A 24,247-nucleotide genomic window follows, 5' to 3' on the forward strand; every position below is an offset into this window, starting at 1 on the left:
GCCTAGAACATTGCAAAGAGGGCAAGGCTCCGGAAGGGGCAAAGGCCTTTCTAGCAGGAACAGAAGTAACGGACAAAGGAAAGGTGCCCAAACAATACGCTGACCTGAGCAATGTCTTCAGCGAAAGGGAAGCAGACAAACTACCACCGCATAGACCCTTTGACTGCCAGATCAATCTAGTCCCTGGGGCCCAGCTCCCTGTGGGCAAGCTGTATGCCATGTCAGACAGGGAAATGCAGGAGTTAAGGGAGTTTATTGACAAAAACCTGAAGAGAGGTTTCATCAGAGAGTCCAGAGCGGTGGGGGGCAGCCCAGTGTTTTTTGTGGACAAAAAAAACACGGATAAACCTAGACTTGTAGTGGACTTCCGGGCCATAAATGCAGTGTCGGAACCAGTGGCTTTCCCCATGCGCTGGATTGATGACATTTTGACCCGGGTGAGGAAGGGAAAGATTTTCACTAAACTGGACCTAAGGGGGGCATACAACCTGATACGGATAAGGAAGGGGGATGAATGGAAGACAACAATGTTCACCCCTCTAGGGGCTTTCGAATATCTCGTTATGCCTTTTGGATTACAAGCAGGCTCAGCATGTTTTCAATCGTTCATGAACCACGTCCTGGGACCTCTGCTCTACAAGAATTGTGTGGCCTTCCTAGATGACGTATTAGTCTATTCAGAGAATGAGGAGCAGCATGTAAAGGACATCAGAGAAGTGTTGAGCCGACTGCAAGCAAACCAACTGTGGGTGAAATTAGAGAAGTGTCAGTTTCACACCAAGGAGGTGGAATTCCTGGGGTACCGCTTGTCAGACAAGGGATTAGCCATGGATCCAGGCAAGGTCCAGGCGGTACTGGAATGGAAGACACCGAAAACGAAAAAAGATGTGCAAAGATTCTTAGGGTTTGGGAACTTTTATCGGAAGTTCATCAAGAACTTTGCCCACTTAACGGCTCCCATCACGGACTGTCTCAGCAGCAAGAAGAAATTTGTTTGGACGGCGGAAGCGGAGCAAGCATTCGAAGAATTGAAAAAGGCCTTCGCTTCGGAAGAACAGCTCCTGCATGTGGATTTACAAAAACCCATGAGAGTGGAAACTGACGCATCAGACCGGGCGGTGGGGGCGGTGCTTCTTCAGCCGGGGAAGGATAAGTCGGAGTGGAGACCGTGTGCCTTCTTCTCGCGGAAGTTAAACAAATCCGAGAGGAACTACACGGTATATGACCGAGAACTACTCGCCATTCACGAAGCGTTCCGGAAATGGAGACACTTACTAATTGGTGCACAACACAAGGTGCAAGTATGCACGGACCACAAGAATTTAGAGTACTGGAGAACGGCACGAGTGCTCAACCAACGGCAAGTGAGATGGGCACAGGAGTTCTCCAAATTTTATTTTGAAATTTGCTATGTGCCAGGCCCAGAAAACGTCAGGGCGGACGCTCTCTCACGCAAACTAGAGTATTTGGAGGGGGAGGGAGCACCCGAAGAGAGACATATCATCCCAGAGGACCGCTGGGTGTGTGGGGCGGCGTTGGTGGGGCAAAGGGAACTGGTAGAGGAGACGCAGAATGATGAATACGCCCAGAATAAGCTCCGAGGTCTAAGGAGGGAGGGAGAAAACTCCGGAGGTTTTGAAGAAAGAAACGGGGCATTGTATTACAAAGGGGCACTATATATACCCGAAGGGGAATTGAGAGGGAGAGTACTCAAACAGCTGCACGACAGCCCCACAGCAGGGCATTTTGGGCAACACAAAACCATGTGGTTGGTTACTAGAGAATTTTGGTGGCCCAGGGTGAGGGAAGATGTAAGGGAGTATGTAAGAGGGTGTGACCAATGCCAGCGAGCCAAGGGAGAAAGGCGGGCGCCGGCAGGGTTATTAGAACCGTTGCCCACACCAGAAAGGCCATGGGAGGCGGTATCGATAGATTTTATGACTGATCTGCCGAAATCCAAGGGGGAAACCGCCATACTGGTCGTAGTAGACCTGTTAACTAAGATGGGCCACTTTGTAGCGTGCTCACATGCAGTCACGGTGGAAGAGACAGCTAAATTGTTTGTAGAACATATTTTTAGACTGCATGGCGCCCCCTTGAGGTTGGTCTCAGACCGGGGCAAACAATTCACGTCCAGGTTCTGGAGGAAGCTCATGAGCTTACTGCACGTGGAGGTCAATTTTTCGACTGCCCGGCACCCAGAAACCAACGGGCAGGCGGAAAGAGCAAACGGTATCCTCCAACAATACCTGAGGTGTTATGTCAATGACAGAGAGAACGATTGGGTGGAAAAGTTGGCGCTGGCGGAATTTGCCTACAATAATGCAGAGAATGTGTCCACCGGGATGAGCCCCTTTTTGGCTAATTATGGGTGCCACCCCAGGGCATTTCCAGGGGGAGGAGGGGAGAGATGGAGCGTCTCAGCCGCCGAACAGTTTGTAGAAGAAATGGAAGCGATCCATCGTCAACTCCAACTCAACTTAGAAAGGGCCAAAGAACAATATAAGAAGCAGGCAGACAAGAACAGAAGGGAAGGTGAAACCATAAGGGTGGGGGATCAGGTGTGGCTGTCAACCCAAGGATTGCCATTCAAGAGGGGTTGTAAGAAATTGAGACCCAAAAGATTGGGACCATTTGAGGTCATTCAACAGGTTAACCCCGTGGCTTTCAGACTCCGGTTACCGAACCACATGAAACTGCACCCAGTATTCCACAGGTCATTACTGTCACCGTATGGGGGGGGGGAGAAGGGGTTTCCCCACAGGGACCAGTCTTAGAAGAGAGGGAAAGCAGCAACCATGTGGCGGAAATCCTCAACTCCAGGTGGAAGGGTCATCAGGTGGAGTATTTGGTAGCGTGGGAAGGGGAACCGGAGTCAGAAAACACCTGGGTAACGGCAGAGGAAGTCAATGACGAGGTCTTGATCGAAGCGTTCCATCAAAGGTTCCCCAGGAAACCTCAGTCAGTAGCGAGGTTCCGGAGGGAGTACTTTGGCACCACCGATGAGGAGGAGGAATTGGAAGGATTCACGGGGTCTGAGTGGGAAGAAGGAATAGATTCCGATGAGGATGAGTACTTAGAAACCCGAAACAGCAACCGGTGGAGGAAAATGTTCGAGACTTCGGAAGATGAGGGAAGTTCTTTCAGGGGTTTTGCTCCCTCGCCTCCAGCAGAGGAAGGGAGGGGAGGGGGTGGAGGGGGCCCTGGAGGGGAGGTGGATGTCAGGGAACTGTCATCAGAAGAACCGGTGGTGCAAGGGCTCCCAGAGGTTGAGAGAGACTTATCAGCGGAGGAGGGAACCAGCAGGGGAAGAGAAAGAGCTCCAAGGGAAATTGAGTCGGCAGGAGGGCTCAGAGACAATTCCAGTGAGAACAGCGAGGAGGTTTCAGGACCTCCTATAGGGACACCCACTCCTCGCCGGAAACTGTCACGCAGAGAGTCCAGAAGACGTGTTTCCGTTAAGGAGCTTTTATGCTGGAAGAAATTCCGTAAACGCCCACTGTCGGATTCTGCCAGCGACTGACGGAGCCATGCTTATGGAGCTCCGTTACAGACAGTGGTTTGTGGACTTAGCCAAACACTGAGGGACTAGGAACTTTACGCACAAGCAGCTCAACATCCCATCACAATTTGCTTATTTCTCAGTCAGACCCACACACTGGTACCTGTTAAATCTTTTCAGACAAAAATGTTAAAAGTAACGGAGGCACAATGCAGGCATCTTGTGTATAAAGTAACACCTATGGGTTCCATAGAAGTAGAAGCGTGAGTCTCGCACTGAGACTTTTTAAAAAAACACCCCCTTCACCCGCCAAACATCAGAATGTGGGCTGTGTAATCAAGTTAATGCTTGACTCATAACTTCATGTGACACCTATGTGAAAGAATGCATGCCATATTGACTCCCACCCCCAATCCTCCATTATAATATTTCTGATTGAAAAGGAACCCTGGTTTTAATTCAGCGGTGTTTGCGTGGCAAGGCCCCCAGACCAGCCCCTTGTTAAAATAAATTCACACGGACACAGAATATTTAGTTTAAGGTTATTGGCGAATTTTAGGCCACAACTTTATTGAATTACAGAAATGTGAGCGGTATTGGCTTAGGCATTGGCAAAGGACTATATTAGACTCCTGCCCCCTTTTCAGGAAGTCAGTAAGGGTAAACCACCCAAAGAGGAAGCCACATTGGGGGAACCTGCCTGTAGCTCTCCTCAGTGTCCCCAGAGGCCTGGCATATCCCTAGCCCCTCAAGCAGACTTCAGATAGGATCCAGGCCCTGGATTCCTTTAATGGAATACCCTTGGTCAATGGAGGGGCAGGCGAAGGCTGACCTCCCCTCCCCCACAAATCAATGAGCCAATGCCTAACCGCCAAACCTTACTAAGTTGTGACGATTGCTAAGAGGTAGGCGAAAACCAAGTGGCCCGTGCCAATTTGCCAAACAGAAAAATTCCTACCTGGCCCCTGACCCAAGACAGGCGACCAACCAACGTCCAAAGCAAGGCCAGAGAACATATAAAATTACAGGGCGAGTGGGCGGGTGTTCAGCAGCGCAAAGCAGGTGCATGGCCCACGTCGCACTGCTGCTTTTAAACCCCCGACAATCTCCCCGCTCAAAATGATTGGCCAATAGGCCTGGGGTGATCATGATGCCACCCTGGCATGAAAGCGCTACTCTGCCCACACCAGGGTGGAGCGAGGAACAGGGCTGGGGGCCTGCCTGCAACCAGGACCATTCTAAGGATGATCCCACTTGTGCCACTGTACACATAATATAAAGCCATGGTTAACTGCTAAAAGGAAAGGGTTGTTGCTAGACTACAACCCCCTTCATCCCCAGTCATTGACCATGTTGGCTGGGGCTGATTGGAGTTGGGCGTTCAACAATACTTGGAGAGCAATCACTGCAGTAAGTAAAGAGAAAATAATTAGAAAGTGGGGCAAAGAAAGTATTTGCAAAACTGGTTATTTGTGCTTGTATTTACTGTTTGTTTTCACTGATTTTTATACTTACTCCTGTTTTTCTAGAAAAAGATGAGCCAGAACTGAGTTTCAGTGAGTTCCGACTGAAAAAAACCCCTGCTCCTGATGCTTTTACATCCCCCCATCTTTCCTTCTTTGATTACTGTGTTTCCTGTGAAGGAGGAAACCTACTTACAATCTGCATAACAGTGATTGTCACAAGAAAGAAAAAGTTATCACAACCGGCATACTGAACACCATCTTTATTTCTCAATGCTAGGAGAACCACATAATGTTTTCAATGCAAGAAAAAAAATTAATGCAGGAGCATTACTGTAACAATTAAAAATTACATTTGATGATTTATGCAATAGAGATTAATTTAGAGTGTTGTAAATTCACAAATTTATATGCAACGTGGCAATTAAATTCATTATTAAAATAATCACATAAAGATTTAAAATATTCCCTTTTGATTACGATAAATTTACTTGGGCGAGATGAGATTGCCATCAGATTGACTCATTCATATGCTTACAATAAAAAGATATATTAAAAACGAGTGGGTGGGAGAGAAAAAATCCACAGAAGCCAAAATGATGTCGTTCATGTGATATAAAACTCTCGTTCTTGTAGCACAAAGACAGCGAGCCAATGAGGTCTGAACTTTCTGTGATATGAGCAAAGTCTGTCAGCTGTGGTCTGGAGAACAAGTGATAATGTTGAGCTGTCTAAAAGAGAAGACCAGTTCTGAAGTTTCTGAAAGATGGATATTCTCTACTGGGCTGCACAATGTCATTTTGTCTAATTATGCCTGACATCTTATCCCACATACAGTAAACTTCCATAGAAGAAAGGTATAACAGCTTACTTCTCAACAGAGAGAGGAAATAACAGAAGGCAAAGAAGTACTATTCAATTTCCAGCTAAACTAATTTTACCAATAAATAATATAAAATGATCATTGTGAGAAGACATAGTTATTCCTTTTCTTATGAGAATAGGATTTAAAATAAAAAAAAAAACAATTCAAACCCTGTTTCCTATCCAAATATATATGTCCAATTTAGGACCAATTAAAAAAAGAGACAAATTGTGACACTCTTCCAAGTTGCCCAGATCCCTCCATCAGGCAGGTTTTGGAGAACAAATAAATAAATAATTCCCCAAATTCTTCTTGGATCTAATATTGTTTTGTAAGATTACTCTAGTTCTTTCTGGTGCTACTAGCAACATGTTGAATGGCAGGATATCTCTAAACAAAAACAAAAATAACTACTTTTATTTCATAATTACTAGTTTGTGAGTGTTAATATGCCCATAGAAAATACATGATATATATATATATTCCTATCCAATGAAAAATGACCTTAATAAGTCACATGATCTTATGAGACATCTGAAATATTCAGATAATCAAGGCAATTTAAGAAGAGAAATCTGTATGATTCAACTTTATTATATTTCTCCTGTTTGCATGTACACCACAGTTGTCACTTCTTAAATTTGTCACAACTTAAAAATAAGATTTGTCCAATGACAGTCTGCAAGGGAAGGCCCACATAATATTGAATGGTCAGCCAAGATAGTCCTGCCACTTACGTAAATGGCAAGTAATTCCTTTTAATCAACTATCAAAAAAGCTCTATCCAATAATACTAAAAGCAAATCTATGTTTTAACAGGTTGAAGGCACAAAAATCCCAACAACTCATCGTTCTGTGCACTCCTGCATACCGGGGACCAATTTGTGTTGAGGAGCTACAACACAGAGGGAGACCCAATCTTCCCTTGAATCTTGCAATACCTCACCTGCTTTCATGAGGCCTTGCAAGATCAGAGGGAGAGGAGTGAAGCAAAAGCCATTTGAAAGCCTTTGCCATATGCCAAAATCAGACTTTCCCTCATCCAGCTTCCTCACCCCATGCCCCCTCAGTTTAGGCTTTAAGAGGCTTCTGGTTTTTAGGGCCAGAAAGAAATTTTACTCTCAATGACTTATTGGTCGTGGATGTGAGGTTTTTGTCTTTCTCTCAGTGAAAAGCGGGCCAACTCCCATGGGCATTCCTCATCAAACATTCTGGGACGGGTTTTGTTTGAACAGGACACTGGAAGTTCAAAGTGGAAAACAGATCCATGCCACAGAGCCATGCCAACCCTGCCTACCTTGCTGTTTTAACCCACACACGTCTTTTGGTCTTATGCCTCCCTGACCTTTGTATCTAGAGCACCTTAATGTGCCTGTCCTACCAATACCCAAAGGAATTGCCATTTACATAAGAATGGTGTCAGGGAACTGGAGCCAGAGAAGGGGGAGGGAATGGGAACTTAGCGGGAGAAAGTTCCTTTAATAAGCAGCTGCTCTTCATCGGACGGGGAAGACGACGAAGGGCTGTCAGGAGGTAATGAATCTGAGAGGGAGGAGGCACTTCCAGGGCCAAGTACCTCTCTCGTCAGAGAGGAAGGAGGGGGGCCGGGCTTCAGAGGTGGTTATGCTGGCCAAAAACGAAAGCAAAGCCACTCGGGACAACTGACCGGCCATGAACAAGTCGAACTTTGAACTGCTCTGTAAATAGCTTCAAAGAGGCAATAAACCTTTGTAAATATGGCTGGATTCCCGGACTCTTATCTTCACTAGCACTCACAACTCATTGCTGACAAATGGCAATCCTGTAATTAATTGTTCATGTCTATCTACTTTGAAGATGTCATGTAGGATCATGAATGCAGTTGACTTCCGGTTCAGCGCGACTTTGAGTCAGGCGGGGATTTCTTCCTTAGAGAAGAGTCCCGAGCTTTTCGGAGGAAAATAGGGGTTCCACAGGGCGCCGTGGTCCCCTGAAAAGTATCTGGTGGGCGTTCAGATACACTGTTTCCCGCGGAGCCAAAAAAGCGGAACTCTCAGCCGTCAGGTAACTCCGTTTTGGAGCGAAGAGTACGGTGGGGGGAGAAGCGGGCTGAGGGAAGCCATAGCTGTCTCCGAAACGCGAAGCCCCGAGCCTGCAGGAGAAGCGCTGGATTCTCAAAAGAAAGAAATTCGAGCCTAAAAAAGGGATAAAACTAAAGTGGATGTCATCTAAGGAAAGACTCGAAGAAAAGGAAGTCAAAAAGAGCTCGACTTTTATCTGAAATCAGCGTGGACGCAGAGACCTAAGCAAAGCGGGAGAAAGTGTAAGTGACGCTAGCGGCTAAAGTTCTTCTCTCCGCTCTACACCCTCTGAGACTATATTAGAGGATACAAAATATCTGGCAAGAGAGGAAGTAGAGGGGGAGCAAAGAGGTAACATTTAGAAACTATTTGATACAATCTAGCCCTCTTTGAGATTGTGGGAAAGAGGAAGAATTTAGCTTCATCTCTGAAAGTTTTGCGTAACGGAGGACTCCATTGCGCTACGGCGTGGGCGCCATTACATATTGTTTTTTTTCTGTGCCTTAGAAGAGAGAGGGAAAGGGGAGGTACGGTATTGCCGCCTCCCTCCCCCCCCTGAAACTCGGAAACTCAGAAACTTTAATAAATAGACTGTTTATAGTTGATATTACCCTTCCTTCTTCGAGGAAGGGAATTGGAAAGGTTTTCTCCTCCCCCTCCTTCTTTCCGTGTGCTTTCCTTCCCCATTTCATTGTTGGCTGACCTCTGGTGGATGGGAGAGAAACTGCAACTCATTTTGCTAGCATTTGCTAACCTCCCTGGGCTGGCTTAACGTTTCTGAAAGTATTTGAAAGCCGGACTTAAACACCTGAGGGAAGGATCTTGACCGATTTGAATTTCTTGGTTTACTTGAATTTCTTCTGGATTCTTCGGCTGACCGGACTTGTAGTGGAATATAGCCCAATTGAGGGCAAGAAGACTAAGAGGATAAGAAGATAAAGAGTGGTCCCATGAAAAAGACATATTCTGCAAACGACATTGTAAGGAATAGACTATTAAGAGGCAGGAAGAGCTGGTTTAATTATCGGATTTGACTGGACCTAGACTCAAACTTTGGATATTTCTGACTGGAATATAATTTGAACTCTGACCTGAGCTCAGAACTTTGATCTTTGATTTTCTTTTTGGTGGGATGCTGGAATATTTCATTTAGCGGATTAGCTTAATTGGGGACACCAAGAAGAAATTATTGGAATATTACTTCAGATGTCCTAGTGGAACTGGTTCTGAGCTTTGTAATTATTGATAGAATTGAATTATCATTATTACCATTATTACTAGTATTTTCTTATACTTAATTGAAAATGTCCCACCAACCAAAGAAAGGTGGGAATGGGGGAACCCCAGTAGAAAGAAAAGGGTCCAAGCAAGAATCAGATTTCAGATCGGAAATCTTAAAAATGTTTGCAGAAATTAGACAGAGCGAGAAGAATTTAGAAACAAAGATAGAACAGGTAGACTTAAAGATAGGGAAAATGGATAAGAAAATAGATGAAACTGTAAATGAATTGAAAGGCCAAATTAAAGAGGTATCCAAAAGAACTCACGTATTAGAGGAGGGAATGAAAAAGACAAAATTGGAAATGAAAGAACTGAAACGTGAAGATGATAAAATTAGAGTAGGTCTCTTAGAAACTAATAAATCACAAGAGGAAATGTGGGATGCGATCTCCATGAACGAACTTAGACAACGGGAAGTTAATTTAAGGTTGAGGGGGGTCCCAGAAAACCAAGGTGAAAATATTAGACAAAAACTAGTAATAGAATTGGCACAATGGTTGGAGTACCAAGTAGAAGAGATAGCATGTATGGTACAGAATGCCTTCAGAATGAAAGTGAGAACGACAAGGGCAAGAAAACTGCCAGGGGACTGTTTGATAACCTTTAAGGATAGAGATATGAGAAATTTGGTACTCCAAAAAAATAGAGAAAAAAGACTAATGATAGATGGGAGTTATATAATTATTTTTAAAGACATTCCAATTAGGTTGTTAAAACGAAGAGACCCCTATAAACAACAGGTGCAAATTCTTAAAAAGAACAATATTGAATTTAAATGGGAGTTCCCGGAGGGGATCTCCTTTACTTACAAAAATAAGAGACATAGATTGTCCAGCCCGGAAGAGATAGGCAAATTTCAGAGGAAATATAAGGAATTGCTAGTAGAGGAAGAAGAAGAACTTAAAGGAGCAACAGGAGGAGTGGAGGCTAAAGGCGTGAAGGATTTGGCGGAGAGGGAAAAAATGGGAGAAAGGCTAGCGGGAGAAGAGGAAGGGGAGGGAGAGGAGGAGGAGGAAGAGGAAGAAGAAGAAAGACTATAAAGAACTACTATATAGAAAAAATTCTTTTATCTTGATTATTCGGAAATAAAATGGCGTTAAAATTATGGAATTGGAATATTAATGGACTGAACGAAAAAAAAAACGGAACAAGGTGGAACAATTTCTAAAGAAAAAAAACTTAGATATAATCTGTTTGCAGGAGACACACGTGGCGAAAAGGCATAGGAAAATTTTGGTTAATAAAAGACTCGGAAATGAATTTATATCCTCAGACAAAGAAAAGAAAAGAGGAGTGATATTGTATATAAAAAGTAAACTCGAGGCTCAGCAAATATTTAAGGATGAAGAGGGAAGAATTATAGCTGTCCGAATCAATTGGCAAGGTGAAAAATTAATAGTTGTTGGGATTTATGCACCTAATGGAAGTAAAACTGACTTTTATAAAAATTTGGAAGAAAAACTGTTGGAATATGTAGATCAAAAAATAATTCTGATGGGTGATATGAATGGGGTAGTGTCAATAGAAATGGATAGATTGAGAGACGGTGGGACAAAAGAAGGAAAACTACCCAAAACATTTTTTGAAATGGTTAAAGACTGTAACTTAATCGATATTTGGAGATTAAAACACCCGCTAGAAAAACAATTCACTTTTTACTCAGAACCAAACCAATCGATGTCCAGAATTGATCAAGTTTGGATTTCGAGTGAATTAACTCCAAGAATCACTCAGGTAGAAATTGAACCAAGAGTAATTTCAGACCATAGTCCAATTAAATTAGAACTTAAAGGCTTTGAAGAAAGATCATTCAGGTGGAGATTAAATGAAGGCCTATTCGATGATCAAAATTTTATCCAAGAGGCACAAAAGAAAGTGAATGATTACTTTGTGGATAATTGTAATAAAGGAACGAAGATGAGTATAGTATGGGAGGCAAGCAAGGCAGTGATGAGAGGGTTTTTTATACAAAAAAACTCACTTAAAAAGAAGAACAGAGAGAAAGTAAAGACAGAGATTTTAAAACAAATTATGGAAAATGAGAAAAAGCTAATTAAAAAACCAAACAATATAAGAATTAGACAAAGTATTAAAGCCCTGCAAACCCAATTTGCAATGATAATAAATAAAGAGGTGGAATGGAACATTAAAAGAATTAGACAAAAAAACTTTGAGTTTGCAAATAAATCAGGAAAATGGCTTGCTTGGCAGATTAAGAAAAGGAAAGAACAAAGTACAGTAAACAAAATCAATGTGGAAGGAGAAGAGATAGTCAGCCCCAAGGGTATTAGAAAAGGATTCTTGGATTTCTACAGACACTTGTATAAGAATAAAGAAAAGAATAGTATGAGAAAAATAGAAAGATATTTAAAAGAAAAAGAAGTGCAAAAGATCCCAACAGAAGCAACAGAAAGGCTGAACACCCAGATTAATGATGAGGAGATCAAGGAGGTAATTACAGAATTGAAAAATGGGAAATCCCCAGGACCAGATGGGTTTACAGCAAGGTATTATAAAGAGTTGAGAATAGCCCTAACAACACCATTAAAAGAAGTAATGAACAACATCTTAAAAGAGAGAGAGATTCCGGGGACTTGGAAAGATGCATTTATAACCTTTATTCCAAAAGAGGATGCGGACCAAACACAAGTAAAGAATTATAGACCGATTTCCCTATTAAATACGGATTATAAAATTTTTGCAGGAATAATGGCGAAGAGATTAAAAAAGGTGTTACAAGAAGTCATTCACGAGGACCAAGCGGGTTTCCTTCCCGGCAGACAGATGAGGGATAATGTGAGGAATATAATAAATACGTTAGAATATCTGACAGCTAGGAACGAAAGACAGGCAATGTTAATGTTTGTGGATGCCGAAAAGGCATTTGACAATGTATCATGGGATTTCATGTTGAAAAATATGGAATACATGGGATTGGGAAATGACTTCTTGAATGGAATTAAGGCAATATATACTGAACAAAAGGCGAAATTAATAGTGAATAACGTGATAACAGAAGAAATCGAAATATCAAAAGGTACTAGACAGGGCTGTCCGCTTTCACCTCTGCTGTTTATAATGGTCTTGGAGGTTTTTTTGAATTCAATCAGGGAAAATGAAAGGATAAAGGGGGTGACAGTAGGCCAAAATGAATACAAAGTTAAGGCCTTTGCCGATGATTTGGTAATAATGGTGGAAGATCCGATGAATAGTGCCTCTGAAGTGCTAGAGGAGATTGAAAAGTTTGGTGATGTGGCAGGCTTTAAGTTAAACAGGAAAAAAACTAAAATTATAATCAAAAATATGGACCAAACAATGACTGAAGTGCTGCAGCAACAAATAGGTATTGAAGCTGTTAAAAAGGTTAAATATTTGGGAATATGGTTAACTCCAAAAAATATCGATCTGTTCCAAAATAATTATGTCCCGGTTTGGAACCGAATTAAGAAAGATCTGGAGGGATGGGGAAGGTTAAAACTATCTTTCTGGGGTAGAATCTCAATGGTGAAGATGAACGTGCTCCCAAGGATGCTATTCTTATTCCAAATGATTCCAATATTAAAAGGAGTAAAGATATTTGAGGAATGGCAAAGAACGATCTCAAGATACATCTGGCAGGGCAAAAAGCCGAGAATTAAATATAAATTATTAACAGACGCAAAGGAAAGAGGAGGCTTTGCCCTGCCAGATTTAAAACTATACTATGAGGCATCATGTCTTTGCTGGATAAAAGAATGGATAAAACTTAAAAATACCAAACTACTGGATCTAGAGGGCTTTGATGCAAGATTTGGATGGCACGCGCATTTATGGCAAGAGAAGAAATTGGGTTATAAATCTTTCGAAAACCACATCTTCCGGAAATCGTTGTTGGAAGTGTGGGACAGATATAAGAACATATTGGAAATGGGAGTTCCACACTGGCTATCTCCACTAGAGATTATGGGAGTTAGAAAAATCAATATGAGAAGTAACTGGATTACTTATGGAGATTTGGTGGTAAAGGAAGACGGGAAATGGAGACTAAAACCATATGAGCAAATAAAAGAGCATGTATCTGATTGGCTGCACTACTATCAGATAAGTAATATGTTCAAAAAGGATATGAAAGAGAGAGGGTATAAGGAAAAAGATTCGAAATTCCAAATAGAAATTGTTAACAATGATTGTAAGATAATCTCAAAAATGTATAAAATTCTATTGGAATGGTATACGTTGGATGAGGAAGTCAAAGTAGTAATGATCCATTGGGCCAGGGATTTAGGGTACAGTATAGATGTGGAAGATTGGCAAAAAATATGGAATGAAAACTTGAAGTTTACAGCATGCACTACGTTGAAGGAAAACACCATGAAGATGGTATACAGATGGTATATGACCCCTGCTAAATTAGCAAAAATGTATAAAATCTGTAATAAATGTTGGAAATGCGGGGAGAAGGAGGGTACATTCATACATATGTAGTGGGAGTGCAAAAAAGTGAAGGGATTCTGGGAACTGGTTTATAATGAGTTAAAGAAAATGCTGAAATATAGCTTTGTGAAGAAACCAGAGACCTTCCTGCTGGGAATAACTAGAAATGATATAAAGAGGAGGGATCGCAAAATCTTCCAATACGCAATAACAGCTGCGAGAATATTGCTGGCTCAAAGATGGAAGCAGAAAGAACTTCCAAATATTGAAGAATGGAGAGAAAAACTGACAAACTTCGCAGAACTCGATAAATTAACTGGGAAAATCAGACTTCAGAGAGACTATGAGTTTCTAGAGGACTGGGGGAAATTTAGAGATTATTTGAAAACTGTATGTGAGGAAAATACAACGCTAGTGTGTTTCAAAGAAGCTTTGTGAAAAAAAATAAGGAATATTGCAAAAAAGGTAAAAGAGGACGGGAAGATGTATTAAAATGGTAATACTATAATTAAGGAATGTGTTGATAAGAAATTAAGTATGGATGATTATCAGAGGAGTTGAGGGAGGTCGAATAAGTCAAAATAAGTGATGCTTAAAATTGTATGATTGGAGAAATTATGAAAAAACTCAATAAATATTATTTAAAAAAAAAAAAAGGATCATGAATGCAGTTGCCTACCTAGACTCCAAATGAAACCAACATTCATTTGAAAACACTAACATAAAAGTAGTATCTAGAGATGAGAAACGTCCCCTTGGACTCACTTCAGAGTGGTGACTCATTCCCTATTATTATTATTGTTCATCCTTAATTTGAAAACATGCCACAAACCCATCAATTCACAACACCAAGGGCAGTGATAAGCTTCTTGCCTACATACTAGTGATTAGAACTAACTGGGCTTCATGATTTCAGCTCTATTGTTCACAGATCCGTGGGCTAATATAGCAGAGGCATGCCTGTGTTGAATACTACCATAAGCATACTTAAGTTTTCTCAACAGTCTGTAGCTGAATAATACTAATCAAATTCATGATCAAACTACTCATTGTAAACTGCTTCATAATTTTATATTTAAATACCAAGGGCAAGGGGAGCAGTGAAAGAGTGCTACCATACCATTGTCATTAAAGTCAACATTCAGTTTGCTATGATTTTATTAAAGCATACAGCACATTTAAAAAAGCTCTTTGCCCATTCTCTAATCTCATCATGCTTCTTTTCTATGACAGAGAGAGAACGCAATTGCAAAGACTAACTAGAATAAGAAATATATTCAAAAATTGGCTTTCTTAAAATTAATTTTATCAATTTATTCTGTGACAAGAAATTGCCAATCTGAATTCTTTTTATGGTCTCCATTACATATTAGCTCTTGCCAAAGAAGGTGAAAAAGCAGACAGGTCAGAATGTACATGAGGTCAGAACGAAAAGGAAAATTCATGTCAATATGGCAATCTGCTGTGTTAAAAATAATTGCACTAAGTTTTATGGTAGCATTAAAAGTTCAATACTAGGTACTACTGAGAAAACCAAGGGGACAATTACTTAATTTAATTCTTTTACCAAATTAAAATTCATACATCTACATCAAACTGTCTCAGATTCTGGAAAGCTTCTATGGCCATCAACTATAGTTCATATTTAATCCACAGGAAGCTAGGATTCAGCTATATTTAAGTGTGTTTTAAGTTCAATATACAATGTGACACTAGATGGAGATGGTGAACCTTACGGAAAATTCAACGCATTTTTAAAAACACTTTTTTAAAAAAGCACTTTCAGAACAGTGTTTATATGTGTGTAGATTCCACCCGAGTTTGCTCACTGCAATTAAACACATTAATACACATATAGTGTTTTGAAGAGCAAGAAAATGTTGTGTGGATGAGAAGTGAGGAAGAAAGGTAATAATTCCTTTTCGCAGAGATCCTGTGCTGGACCACTCATTTCTCTCCAGTCTGTGCTTTTGATATGCTCCACTCTTTTTACTATCATTCTTAAAGCTAGAAGCTAGTAAACAATGTTCATACCTCAGTTATTTATTCTTCAGATTCTGCATATTTCTCCTGCTTTCCTGGAAGTGCCCTGTCTTATATTTGATTGCAATTGAGCAAATTTCTAGGTACTGCGGAATAAAGCTGTTTGTAGCTGAATGAAGCTGGGAACAAAACTACTCTCAGTTGCCTTGCACCAGGGCACATATTATCACAGCAATACACCTCAAAGCTCATTATTTCCATGTTATCATTGAACAAGGACTGGAAACATATTTGAGATGGATGTTCCTCATCATTAGGTGCCTGTCTGAGGTGGGGAACTTCAGGACTCCCTATCTAACTCTTCGGACTGCCTCCAGATGACAAACCTCTGACAGGCCCTGCTCCACCCCCTCCCAGCCTGCTTTTGCATTTCGCTTTGCTCAAGGAGCTGTGACCAAGCCTCTTGCATACCAGTCTGACTTCTGCATGGCTGGAAGGTAGCCTTTCGTACAATGGTAAGAGTCACATGACTTCTCTGCCTAATTTTGCACCCACCACCACCACTGACATGTAACCCCAGATTACCCAGAAGGGAATTCTTCCCTCAGACTGAGGAAGGTCCCCCACCCTTGATTCAGCCCATTGTCCCAAAAGCTGATCATCCGGTGCTCAAAAATTTGCAGCTGAACATGTGAACCAATATGAAATTATTATCATTTCTATAAGGGTTTGATGTACGGTGTCTATTTTACACACACCAGCAAGTGCTTCAGGTTATAGCTCTGCTTGCAGATATGCACATGAGAGTTACATGAGTTTTAAAACAGGCATCATAGCATCCACTTTGGCAAAAGTGACAAGACATGAGAGCCTTGCAACCCATGTTTGGAACCACAGAGGTGGGTAGGGATTATCTAAGCAGGTACACATAGCCACTGCATTGAGAAGTACCCAGAACACCTTAGCTATTGAGTAGCTAAATCAGCAAGTACCGCAACCCCCAGGGCTGGCCCATCCATGAGGCAAGCTGAAGCAACTGCCTCAGGCAGCAGGATCCACAGAGGCAGCAGATCCGGCTTCTATGGAATGCAGTGCCCACTGCAGAGTTGGAAGCAACAGCTGTGATGCATTCCTTGGAGACCTGATTGGAACCCCACCCCCAATGCTGCCTCTAATGTGGCCTCTTGGCCAATAGGAGGCACTGCTTTTGTCTTCCCACTTGTGTTCCTGGTGTAGATTTTCACGGACCGCTTCTTCCCTGGTGGGGAGGCCTGCACCATTTTGTGGTGTGCCTGAGGTGCAAAAAGTCTTGGGCCTGCCCTGCCAACCCCCATTCCTGCAGCCAGACCAGCCAAGAATTGTGGACCCCGATTGTAAAGCATTACAAATAACCTTATGTTATTTGTACCAAAAGAGAAAGAGAGAGAGAGAAAGAGATTTGGCAAAAGTAGGAAGGTAAAGAAGATTCACACATTCATTAAAATTTCAGCAAGTAGAAACCCCCAGATATATTTCATACATATAAAACTGCAATTAATCAATGCTTAAAAGGCAACTAAAAATCCAAAAACTCACGTTTTACTCTTAGGTGGTGACAGCTATATTTCCTTCTTTGTACAAGAGTTTCCTATGAGGAAAAGACGTTGTATCCTGGGTTGCTAATTCTTTATTTTATCACCTTCGTATATGTGAACTACTAAAAAGACTTCTGCTTGCTTCTTAGAGCCCCGTCTTCATAGCATATCTCCTGTCACTTGACAGCAGCAAACACATTTAGAGCAAACCAACAAAGGATAGTGCCTGTGAAAAGAAGAATCCATTTCAGCCAAAAAGCAACAGGATAAAGGAAACCTCAATGCATAAGATGAGATTGCTCTACTAATGCAAGATTTTAAGCAGCGTATCAGCTGGTGATTGCTTCAAGTCAGGAAGATGCCTAATTTGGGCCAGTACTATAACCATAGTTGTCTTGCAATATTCTTTACATGGGGCTGGGGAGTGGAGGGGGGGAGTGGTGCAGGCTAGTTTCTCTCACACAAAGAAAAGAATAGGTACCTGCACATTTTGCCTCCTATTTCAGATTCTACAATTGCAGTAGACTAATTCCCACCCCCACCCCACCCCCACCTCTCAAAGTTGGGAATCGGGAGGTTTTGGTTCATTTAGGAGATACACCTCCAATAGATACCCACAGTCTTCCTTTGCACATCACACAATTTTCATACATCACTCAGATGTGGTAATTACACCACACTATAAAATATTGGACAGTCTTCTGTCTCTCTCTGTATGTCCAAAAATTGGAGTTTTAAACAAGACAGCTGAAAGAATTTTCTGACTCCATCCAGATACAACTAAGTCCTGTGCTACTTTGTGGCTATATTTATTTATTTTATTTGTATGCATTGCATTTGCCCTTTTTGGGTGTGTGTGGGTGTGGGTGTGTAATGGCCAGCTAAACTAAACAATATACTGGCACCATCCACAGAAGCATCCAATTTTGGTACTAGTACTAGTATTCTCTGGGGTCTATTACATCCCTAAATGCATGCAATTCTTCATTTTTTAAAATAAAAAAATGCCATTCTTGTGAAGAACATTCCCAGGCTTTCTGTTAACAAGTACATGCGTATAAAACAGTGTAATCAGAGCATTCGCATTACCTAGGATGGTCCACATAGTTAAGTGTTAGGAAAGTTTTATTGCAAATGTGAGATAAGTGGAAACAAAATGGATTGTGATTACACACAACCTTCAGAGGTCTTACAGATATAGCAGTGGCAAAAAAGAAAGTCTAAAGCTATTTTAAAAATGCTTTTAAAACTATAAAAATGTTTTTAAAACTAATTCCTAGCTACATTGCCATTGAAATAACCTTCTTCCAAGTACTGTGGCACCATTCCATAAATATGACCAAGAAAGGCAAAGGTGAACAAGAATAAATATTACAGTTACATCATAGTGTAAAAGAAAGAAAGAAAGAAAGAAAGAGGCTATACAAGGAAGAAAGTAGTATCTATTATTTTACTGTTCTTAGCCGCTCTGAGCCTGGCTTTGGCTGCGGAAGGGCGGGATATAAATAAATTATTATTATTATTATTATTATTATTATTATTATTATTATTATTAAAAGAAAAAGAGTAATCATTGAATTTATCTCCTAACACAGATGAGTTGCTGGACTGCCCTTTCCAAGTGCTCCTCTAACAAGAAAACAAAAAAAGTGAGGGCAACAAGATGCAAAGAAGAATTTCTCAAAATCACTGCTGCTCTCAAATTATGAGACAAAACAGATGTTTGAAAACTTCCACATTTGCAGAGAAATGTTTAAAATTGTGTAAACCGTTGGGGGGGGGGAGTGACCAACAAGGTTAAAGAACTATATTGAAAACTTCTCCCAGAGTTCAGAACATGGAACTTTATAAGTGCAACGCTACCCTTGAAAGCTCCTCCCAGTGCCCATGACATCTCTAAGTCTCCTACCACTTCACACATATTTACTGTCACCATTGCCATCTGGTACTTTTCAGTGCCGCCGTAGTGTAGAAACATGGATCCAAGGCACACATTCTCATAATTTTTCAGGGAGACCCCCCTGAAAACTACAGGGCAGTTAACATTTATGCCCATAGATATGTTATGTGATATGTTGGTTGATTTTTATGGCCATCCTGTTTTAAAACTATGGGGAAAAAATCATGAAGGCCCATAAATCTTGGATCCATGCTTTTCTGATGTTTGTAAGCGTTACTTTGACTGTGGTTTTTATTCAGGAGTTTCCAACTTTATACCAACACCCCCGAGGAAAAGCAAAAGATGTGCAACTTACACATGTAGATAGCCATAATAAAAATAGGAATAATAATGATGATGATGATGTTTCTTATAGAGTATACTCCGAGTGTGCACAGCCAGACATACTGAATTGCTTGGATGTCATACAGGATAGCACAGTCGTAAAACGTGATTAAAGAAATAGGTATAGTGCCTATGTAAACAAATTTAAGATTAACCAATAAGCAACTCCACTAATAGCTGGCACACCCAGTACATTTCAAGTATATCTACAATGTGCTTGTACATCAGAACTCCACTCTTAAGATATAATAATATTTTTTAAAAAAACTAGCTAGAAAAACTCAGCCCCAGGAATTATTAGTGCTGTCGAAAGATGTGTCCCTCCAATTATGGTCTAAAATTGATCAGAAGAACATATAAGCTGAACATCAAAATGTTTCTAAGTGAATCCAATTACCTGAGAAGTGAAAAGTCATCCCAAAGAAGAAGCAGGTTCAGCTATTGAACCATTTCCACTTAAAGAATGTACGACAGATAGCATTGCTATTCTGGCAGAGCAAAGGCAGGTTGATAAACCTCTTGACAGAAGCAGTGTTGTTAGGATGAATAAGGAAGGTAACCTGATAGCTGTTTTATAAGTTGTAGCTGCCTTACCACACCAGCCTTCATCAGCAGAATACACTGAAACACGTGGAACCAAGTCCTGTAAGGCCTGTGGCCACACCCACAGAAGCAGCCACCAGTACACATGTGCAAACACCAGGCAGCCTTGCCTCACCCAGTCCCAGACAGTTGTCACAACGATCAAAGATGTACCATTGTACAGATGACAGGATTTTGATATCTAGAGGTGGATCGTTCCAATATTAATGGCAACCTGACGCAGTAGCTGACTAGGAATTCAATATATACAGTTTAAATCTGAAGTGTCTATTAAAAATCAGTAAAAATAATTGTCACGAGCAGGCCATAGTACAAACTGAAAAATCCTGGTAACTGAAAGAACAGTTGTAAATGTTTGGGATCTGTAACTTAGCATTTTGCCATTTTTTCCTCAGATTTGTGTGTGTAAATTTAGCGGCATTTGTGTATTTTTCTTTTACGATTTCTTCCAAAAGCAGGCTTGTCAAGATGGCAAATCTCAGTGTAGCAAGTGAACACAGCTATGAGGAAAATACTGTTTAAACAACTGCAACTTGGGGGCTATTTGCCTCTTAAAACGTCTGTTTCTCAAACCTGAATAATCATCACAACATACAAAAGAAATACCCTCCTCACATTTGCACATATATGCATAATTATAATAAATAATTATAATAAATAAATATACTAGTACCAAAGCATCCAAGCTGCAGAGCAACACTGCAAACTTATAATTATATTCACAGCAGCTTGCATAACAATTCAGAACATTAAGCAAGCCATGCAAAAACCTAGTGTTAGTTGTCAAGAGATGACGTTACCTTTACAACTGTGGGACTAAACTTTTACACAAGCCCAGCAAGATTCTTAAGTCTGCAGCTTTCAACCCTTGATTCATATACAGTGGTACCTCAGGTTACAGACGCTTCAGGTTACAGACTCCGCTAACCCAGAAATAGTACCTCGGGTTAAGAACTTTGCTTCAGGATGAGAATAGAAATCGTGCCGCCGCGGCGCAGCAGCAGTGGGAGACCCCATTAGCTAAAGTGGTGCTTCAGGTTAAGAACAGTTTCAGGTTAAGAACGGACCTACGGAACGAATTAAGTACGTAACCAGAGGTACCACTGTAATAGGGTTATGTGCTGCCCATAGATGATGCACCCAAAAGGTCTCTCAAAATGGTTGGAGGGCTCTGCATCATTGTGAGAGCCCACTGAACCAAAATTGGGCGAGATCCAGAATTTTTAGATCTCATGGGATTTGGTGGTGAGATTTTGGAGGGCCCTATATAATGTCCTGAACACAAGGATTGGCTTCAGTTCTGTTCGGCCAGATGGACAGTACAACTCACCCATCCCTTCGATTTAGGGTCACTCAAAGATACAATGGGTTGCTCTTTGAGGTCCAGGAATGATATCTTTTGTATCATGCAGATTAGTTTGGGAGGGACCTGCATGGTATCAGTCTTAGCAGGATAGAGTAGTCACCTATGCTCTGCACAGATAACTTGCTGCAATTATATGGCAGGTAGAATTGTGTGGAAGGTGGAAATATTACCATCCATACTGGATGAAAGGAAGTGCCTGTCCTAAGGTGCATAACATGGGGCATTAGGGCAGGGTCTACCCAAAGAAGGGGAGGCAGTTGAAAACAGGGTCACCTGGGCTGGGTTCACCCAGCAAAACTGGAGCAATTGCAAGGTTAGGGCCTGCCTTTGGAGAATCATGGGGACTTGCACATGGATTTTTATTAGTCAGGGTGCTCACGAATGAGCTGGTGACCAGAGGGCAATTTTGGCATGGAAAGCCAAGTTAGTACCATCTGTAGATTTAAATAAAGTTGTCTCTATTACACAGGAACATTGTTCTTCTCCTTATTGCCATTCACAAATGGTTTATAGTGTTGGCTATTTGCAGTATGGTAGCGCTGCAGAAAGCTTGCTGGGGAGACCATGCATTAAAAAGGGACTCAAAAATAACTTAAACAAGGTTTTAATAACAAAAACAAAAACTCCTTATACACTAAATACATCAACAACAAACCAGACCCAACCACCAACCCATCCCCCAGGGTAATGGGAGAGCTAGGTGCTGCTCCTTATATACTACACCCAATTGCTGACACAGCTTAATCAATACAACTCAGCAGCACCTGCTATGTTTCACAGCTGTAAAGCTGAGTCTCGTTATTTTGCTCTAGCCCTTGCTCTGGCCCCTTAAAGACATACACATCGGGTGGAACAATGAGGAACCTTTACATTTAAAGAAACCATTCAACATATAGAGGATTAAGAATAATATTGGCCAAGTATCCACATGTCACAATTTCCCAATTTTTAAAAGGCATGGACCATCTGGTAACCTCTCCTGCTACCAGCAGTGGCCAAATGCCAAATGCAAAGATGTGTGTGTGTGTGTGTGTGTGTGTGTGTGTGTGTGTATTAAAGGCATTAAGCAATGCCCTTCTATATTCATCAATAATAATTGACTTTGAAAAACAAAAGCCAAAAATCAAGACAAGGATTTAAAATATTTTCCCCGATTTTGCTCCCAATATTGTATTCTATTTTTGTAACACAAGCATTAGCAAAGCAGAGTGGGGCTGCCAAAAAGAGAAAAGGGAAACAGCTAAGCTGGACATGGTTGAGATACCAAAATCAGCTGAGCCTTGCAAGAACATCCCATCTGACCATTAAGCTTGACACACCAGCTTGAAACTAATGTCGACAACATCACTTATCCTTCTCTTCCTTGACAACAGACCCGTTCCGCACTTTTTAGCCTACATGTGTGCATTGTGCCAATATATGAACACCTGTTTTAAAAATGAAACATTTCCCCAACACACATGTAACTCCAAGGCTTCTACTGAACCACATAACTATAAATCAAACAATTCCATATATTTGATATTAATGAATTTTTTTTAAAAAACCCAACAATCTGCATCTTTACATTTTACTTTCCATATTGCATACTTCTTTAATGATGGGACAATGTCGAAAGCTGATACTGCATTGGCACAGATTAGACCAAGTACCACTGGGCTTCTCTCCTTCTAAGACTCTCATCCTGTCTATACAACCCATCTGGCCATTATAATCATTATGCAACTTATGTAAGAACAGGCACCTGATGCAGTTCCTTGTTTTCCTCCTTCATCAATATCCTCCTTTCCTTCTGTATTGTTTCTGTTAGATTGTACACAATTTAGATTATGAAATGCTTCAACAGCATTGGCATAGAAGCAGTCTAAAAATGTAAAATTACTGGAGATCCACTGTTTCTGCACTTATTTCCATTTGTCATTGTGCATTTTATAGACATATATAAACACAAGGGTTCTGAGATTCTAACTGGAGATGGATTTAGGATTACAGTGAATATTAAAAGTGTATTTGTTATGTATGATTTATTATGTATAAAAATGTATGCTCATTCATACACAATGTGTTACACAGGGTTGAATCACAATATTGTTTAAGAAACAAGAGTTATAGGTGAGAGAAAAATAATAGATCATGAAAACTTCCAGCTTATCAGTGTCATCCCCAGCCAGTTGCATGTATGGATCTACTTATGAGCTCATGTTTTAGCACTTGAGGACAAACGTCTGTTTTTTGCTGCAGCACTTCAAAAGTCTAAGTTACTACAGCAGTCATAATTTTATAAAAAGGAACTTGATTGATATGAGGCAGAACATTGGTTAAATATGTAACCTCTGTATACTTTCCCTGACTTCACCAGAAAGCACGCTGAGAAACACCATCTCCCCCTCCAACTTTAGCAACTACCAGATGACACTTAAATGTCTCTCTGTCTCCAAAGATATTATACTGTGAATAAACTCAAAAATATTTTTGTCAATGGTATGGCAGATAATTGGCTTATATACATTACAGTGGTACCTCGGGTTACAGATGATTCAGGTTACAGACGCTTCAGGTTACAGACTCCGCTGATCCAGAAATAGTACCTTGGGTTAAGAACTTTGCTTCAGGATGAGAACAGAAATCGTGCTCTGGCGGCACAGCAGCAGTGGAAGGCCCCATTAGCTAAAGTGGTACCTCAGGTTAAGAACAGTTTCAGGTTAAGAACGGACCTCCAGAACGAATTAAGTTCTTAACCCGAGGTATCACTGTACTTGGCTCCTGAAAATACACACATTGTTTGGGGAACCCCTGTACTGATGCAGAGTGCAACTGGAAATAAATTTTAAAATACAAACATCAAAGTGCCAT

At 40.9% G+C, this 24,247-nt stretch overlaps 1 protein-coding gene across 17 annotated transcripts in view; it reads right to left on the reverse strand.

The window, feature by feature from the left end:
- Positions 1–24,247, reverse strand: part of PCDH15 (protocadherin related 15) — a 633,377-nt gene that overhangs the window by 550,349 nt on the left and 58,781 nt on the right. For 12 of the 17 annotated variants that reach the window (XM_083614042.1, XM_083614039.1, XM_083614062.1 and 9 more), the window contains exon 2: positions 17,143–17,367. The exons of the other annotated variants lie outside the window; for them this stretch is intronic. The gene's annotated coding sequence lies outside the window, so the exon portion shown is untranslated. The remainder of the gene's footprint in view (positions 1–17,142; positions 17,368–24,247) is intronic. 17 annotated transcript variants of the gene reach the window in all.

Source organism: Podarcis filfolensis (assembly GCF_964270895.1).
Source record: "Podarcis filfolensis genome assembly, chromosome: 5".
NCBI classification, from domain to species: Eukaryota; Metazoa; Chordata; class Lepidosauria; order Squamata; family Lacertidae; genus Podarcis; species Podarcis filfolensis.